Source organism: Microtus ochrogaster, chromosome 16, assembly GCF_000317375.1.
Source record: "Microtus ochrogaster isolate Prairie Vole_2 chromosome 16, MicOch1.0, whole genome shotgun sequence".
Classification (NCBI taxonomy): domain Eukaryota; kingdom Metazoa; phylum Chordata; class Mammalia; order Rodentia; family Cricetidae; genus Microtus; species Microtus ochrogaster.
The window spans coordinates 44748993-44755354 of record NC_022018.1 but is presented as its reverse complement, the minus strand read 5'-3'; positions in this window follow the sequence as shown (position 1 = coordinate 44755354).

Below are 6362 nucleotides of genomic sequence, written 5' to 3'. Positions count from 1 at the left end.
AACTCTGGGCAGCTCATCCCTGGGGCAAGAGGACTTCCCTCTGAGCCCGAGTTCTCTTCACTAGGCTTACGCTGACTGCTGTTCGGTCCGGCCGATTTAATTGAGAGTCCTCCTTAGGCGTCAAGGCACCAGCTCCTGCCTTCAATCCTGCCCCCGGGAAGGAAGGAAGGTGGAGACCGACCTAGAGCCTCCTGGGAGCAAATACACTGACTCCCAGCACTGGGACTTCCTTTAGGTTATGCAAAGCAGGTCTTGTTTGAAAAAACCAGAATAATCTTTCTCTTTTCTAGGCCTCCGGAGACTTAGATTTCTCAAACTTAAGAACAACCTAATGCCAGCAATACCTCAGTTTCCCTATTTTAGAAACCAAAGGGAAAAGTTTCTGGGGGTGGGTGGGAGGAAGGTCAGGGTTATGCTTGATTTTCAGGCCTTCAAGGTGCAGGCTGGCAGGAGGGAAGGTGCACCAAGCCTTGTTGCCCGGCTAGGGACACCCCTTCTCCCCCGCAGAGTCCCGGGCACCCAATCGCAACCCAGAACATCCAGGGCGGGCTGCAAAGCTGGCGGCTTTCCACTACCAACGTCTCCATCCCAAGCGTCAGGGGAAAAAAAAATCCAATCTTTCTGTAACCCAATACATCATTCCAATAAGAATGACTTCACTTTAATAAAGATTTAATACGCTAAATCTGTCTTTGTCGCTGATTGATGTTTCTTTGTCCTGAAGCCGATTTGGGTTTTACTGATCAGGAATTCCGAGGGCGAAGATGTAATTCAGACTCGGGGGTTGTTGTTACTTTTGATAACACTCGTAGAAGAGGAAAACGTCCCCGTGTGCTCATGACCATGCACAGGCGCTCGCAGGCCTGCTGCCTTGCTGTCTTTGGGTTCCGGGGTACCAGCATCTAGAAAGGTCTCTCGCGAACTGCCCGGGACGTGGGGGAAGGGAGTTGGAGCAGGGAAAGGGAGGGGGAGGAGAAAAGAGGGGAAGGGAGGAGTGGGGAAGCCAGAGGAGGGGAGGGGAGGGGTGGGACATGGAGCACCGCGTCTGTCGGAGAACCATTTGCTCTGAATCACAAATTTTCACGGCTTAGAAAGAAAAGGTAGAGCTAATGTCTAGCTCAATTAATAAACATGGTAATTTCACACCCGGAGAAGGACATAATTTCATCCGAGAGCTATCGGCGCCATCACAAAGGGTCAGGGCGCAGCTGCGGCGAACCCGGGTCATTACCGAGTCGCCGAGCAGCTCCCGCGCCCCGGCCCAGCGAGCGCCTCCGGGCGACGGATGGCTGCGGGCGAGGCCGGGGCATCCCCCGATAAAGGACTTACCCACCGTGCGAGGAATGGAGCGGCTTTCAGAACCCCAGTAATCAGCTCACAGACGTAGCGCCCGCCACAGGCGCCCCCTCCCCTTCTCGTGTACTTTTTTTTTTTTAATAAAAGATGCCACAAGCTAGCACCCTCTCCCCATTGCCTCTGTATATCTTCCAGAAAAACCACGTGGTTTTTTTTTCTTTTCTCAGAAAACCACGATTGCCATAATGAATGTTCGCGCGCGCGCACACCATTATTATTTTTGAGAGGTTTGCTTTAATGTACTGGTCATAGAAAACCTATTGTATCTGGACATTTCAAGACAGTGGTTGTTGATAAATTTCTGATGTCAAGATTTGGGTCCAGGAACCGGGAGACAAAGATATTAGCTTCAAACTCATAATCTTTTAATCACATTGCACTTTAAGTGAGCACGAGTGATTTCACCCATCAGTGATTTATTTAAACATTTGGGGCACAATTACTTGTGTCCTACACGAATACCGACCGGAGCATGGTTGGTTAAAAAGAAACCATGAGACTAAGGAAGCTGAACCATCTCCACGACGTGCCCCAGCCCAGAATCAAAATTCATGTGTAATCAGGACCCGCAGGGCCCTTCTGCTCAAAGCAATGGGCCCCAAAGGCAAATCTACTTGAATCACAAGAGAAGCGAAGTTCCCTCTTTTCTGGGTTTAGGTTTTTAAAGCAGATCTTCAAAGCTAAAATAAATGCCCATTAAATAGTCGCATGCAAATGGGACAGGGTAGGGCCACTAAACACACAAAGCCCATCTCAAATAAAACAGAAGAATGATGGATGACAGCCCGGATGCTGGGGTGTTTGGAAAAAATTATAGTTGTCCAATCTCCCAGGTATCTGAATTATTGAAGAGCGATGTGTATATTTCAACGAGAGAAGGTGGCTGAGGTTAGGGACCAGAGGTTGGCGTTGGTAAAGCATAGAATGATATATTTGGGGCGGGGGAGACTCCCCAGCGAAGAATTGTTAACACATTCTTCTCTTGGCCGCCAAGGAGACAGAGCTACTCTGACAGTTTGTGGGACAAATGGGTAAAGAAATGGCTGGGGATCTCCCGTTTCTGGTCAGGATCGGCAGGTTCTTCTTGTGGGCTGACCACTAGGTTATCCTAGACAGGAGCGATCTGCCAGAGGCAGCGCAAATCAGGGGTGACTGTTCAGTAGAGCTCTGAACCTTGTTGGTGGCCTGGAGCCTCTGCTACTGTGACCCTACAGTGTTGGGTTCCTGGGAGACAAGAGCGTGGAGTCTGTTCTTTGTTCGTTTTCCTGACCTAAGGGTGAAGCTCCTCCCGAGGCAGGAGCCAAGGCAGGAGTGGTTGCATCCATGGGTGGAGAGAATGAGGCTAGCATAGCAGGGTAAAGAGAGCTGAAGCTGTACTATTTCTAGGGATTAACTCAGGCAGGGAGTGTTAAAGAAAGTGGGAAAAGGGGTTCTCAGCATCCAAACAAGAACACCTCAATCTCCCTCCTCCCTTTCCTTTCCCTCCTTCCTATCTACCCGCCTGTTTCTTATAAACACACTGGTGAGATTTCGAAAGGGAAAAAGAACCAGTTATGTACTCAGTTCCATGAGTTAGAGTGCTTGCCCAACATTCTGGAAGCCGTGGGTTCGAATCCTAGAGCCACATAAACTGAATATGATGGTGTATTTCTATAAGCCCAGCACTCTGGAGATGAACTAGGAGGATTGGCAGTTCAAGGTTGTCATAGGCTACATACAGAGAGTCCATTTGTGATACGTGGGACCTTATCTCAAAAAGGGGGAAAAATAGTGGAAGCAAGGTTCCTTAGGAATTCCCTATTCAGAGTCATTTTGGGGATAGTGAATGTGAGGTATGGAATCAGATTTGATAGCCTCTATTTTTTGAGGTGGCCCCAGACTCTCCCCCTTTTGATGAGCTAGGGATGCCAGGAGGGTCCATGTTTGTCCTAGGCATGGGGAGAAGCCGGTGTTTCCCACGCATTGGATCCCAACCCCAAACTTGATTCCATCTTGCTGTTCCAGTCAAGCTCAGTGAATTCATAATAGCGACGACAAAGAGTAATTACATATTAGAAAACAAAACAATCATTACACCACCCAGTCCACACACCAGTCAAGGGAGCACAGTCCCCCACCGCCTGGAAACAGCTAAACAGCTAAGCGGGGGGGGGGGGGGGGTGCCCCATGGCTGACTCAGCAGATCGGTGTAGCCTGGAGTGGTGGTGGTGGGGATCTATACAGACCTCTTCCCAGAATAGATGGCAGATGCTTTTGGGCCTGTCCTGGTCACCTGAAGGCTGCAGAGGTTCCACTAATACCAACTGATTTCAGAGATGTCTGAACATCATGCTCCCAGGATCAAATAACTACTTTTCCCCTTTCTTTCTTTCTTTCTTTCTTTCTTTCTTTCTTTCTTTCTTTCTTTCTTTCTTTTTTTTCTTTTTTTCTTTTTTTTGGGAGAGCTTTTGCTTCCTTGTCATAGGGAACATACAGATTCTTGGGTTTGAACGACTGTTTACATTTAGTCTAGAGAATGAGCTAGAGTCTTTGCATGTTAAATTCTCCCAACACCTGTCACCCGGGTACTTAATGCCCTCAGGCAGTGACATCTTGGGGTTCTGGTGAGGCGTATTTCCTTCCTCTTGGGCGTTTAGGGGTGGATCTACCTAGAAAGGAGAGTGTCTCTAGCTACTTTCCCTGACAGTTTGGCCACACCCTCCAATTTCCTTGGACCAGCAGTGGAAAAAACCTCAGTTGCACCCCCAGGACCAGGGTTTAGCAGTGCTCTTGTTTATAGGAATCCTGACCTGAAAGTGGGTGAGGCGTTTCGGGTACAGCCACAATGGAGGTGTCACCCTCAGTCCAGTAAAACACTTCCTAACTCCTTTTGGAGCATTTTGTGTGCACAAAACACAATGGGATCATATAACTCCCATACTGAAAAGATAGAGCCAAGGCCTCTCTCCTCCAGTGTCTGGAAGCCTGATTTCCCAGATGCTGGAGACCTATTCAAGGTCAGGTAGCCTGAGTCCTCTTAGGTCCCAGATGTGTGTGGTAGCCAGTTGCAGATAGTAACTGCAGGCGGCCCTCAATCAGGTCCCATCACAAAGGAGTGGGATTTAGTTCAGGAGGAAAGGGTGTGTGTACCTAGGCTCTGGGGAGTGCTAAAAGCCCACCGTGTGTGGGAAACCTACCCTCCCTCTAGCATGCTCTCTCTAGGATTCCAGGGACCTAGTTGGATGTGGGCAGCCCTCCTTTCACCCCCGCTATTCCCCCAGGGCTAAGGGAAGGACAAAGGACCTACAAAAAGAGAAAAAAAATTACAACAACAAAATATCAGCTTGACCCCCCCCCCACCAAAGAACACTGTTTAATGAGGTGGAAAATTCTTCCACACAAATTGCTTTTTCTACTACTTTATGAGAGTTCATAAATGTTAATGAAATCCAGTTACCAAAAAGTAACCATACATCATTGCCGCTGAAGGGAGGCAGAGGAAGGAAGGTGCCGCTTAACCTCCACTCATAATTAAAACAGCAGCTGTAACAATGGCCTTACCACTGACCAGGTGGCTGAGGCCCAGCGCAGCCATGCTCCATTGTACCCCTTCCAGGTAGGCCACTGGCGGCTTCTTCTCTAGACAGGGACTAGGCAGCCTCCCTGGCAGGTGCATCAGCAGCAGTGACAACAAACATCTAGAGGCGCAGAAGAGGGCACGTCAGGAGGAAAGCAGAGTTCGGAATTGCTCCTTTTTGTCAGGGATAGCTTGCTATAGACTCAAGATTCATCAGACCCTGTGTGGAGAAGGGCGCCTTCCCACGTAAAGGAAGAGGACAGCCAAGCTCACGGTCAGTCCAGGAAACCAGAGCGTGAGCTCCAGAGCAGGTGAGTTCCTTCTCCTCCTCTACCTTCCTCCCGCTTCCCTCCTCCCTCCCTTCCATTCTCTCTGGGATTGAACCCAGGGCCTATCAGGTGCTAAGCACCAGTTCTACCACTGATCTACACTCCAACTTTATTTGGGCATTTTTATGCCTTCCTTGGTGTGTGTTGACAAAGAAAAATTGAGAAGATCTACGGCAGGAGGTTAACTAAATCGGGTTAAAGATATCTTGATAACATTCCAAAGTGAGACTGTGAATCTCAAGGGCACAGTATGGTCAGTATTCCACAAATGCATTTGATCACAAGGTTACACTAAGCAAATCGTACTCTGATGCTTCTCTGTCTGCTTCTGTCTTCCTCTGTTTTGTTTGGTTGAGGCAGGGTCTCAGGCAATCCAGTCTCCCCTCAAACTTGACTTGATGGTGAAACTGGCCTTGGACTCCCAATCTTCCTAATTCTACCTCCTGAATGCAGGAATGACAGATGTGTGCTGCCACACTTGGCTCCTCTTTCTCTTCAAGAGCTAGAGAAAAGTCTATCAAAAGTCATTTTGAGCCAGGCGGTGGTGATGCACACCCTTAGTCCCAGCGCTTGGGAAGCAGAGGCAGGCAGATCTCTGTGAGTTCGATGCCAGCCTCATCTACAAGAGCTAGTTCGCTAGTTCCAGGACTTTCTAGCTCCAAAGCTAAAGAAACCCTATCTTGAAAAACAAAAACAAAAATATAAAAAAGTTGACTTGCACATATTAATATTCCATGTGTTATTTTATTTATCTATCGTCTATCTATCAATCTATCTATCGTCTATCTATTTGTCTATATCTATCTATCTATCTATCTATCTATCTATCTATCTATCATCTATCTATCTATCTATCTATCTATCTATCTATCTATCTACCTATATCTATCATCTATCTATCTATCTATCTATCTATCTATCTATCTATCTATCATCTATCTATCTATCTATCGTCTATCTATCATCTATCTATCTATCTATCTATCTATCTATCTATCTATCTATCTATCTATCATCTATCTATATCTATTATCTTTCTCTATCTATCTATCTATCTATCTATCTATCTATCTATCTATCTATGTATCTATCTATCTATCTATCTATCTATCTATCTATCT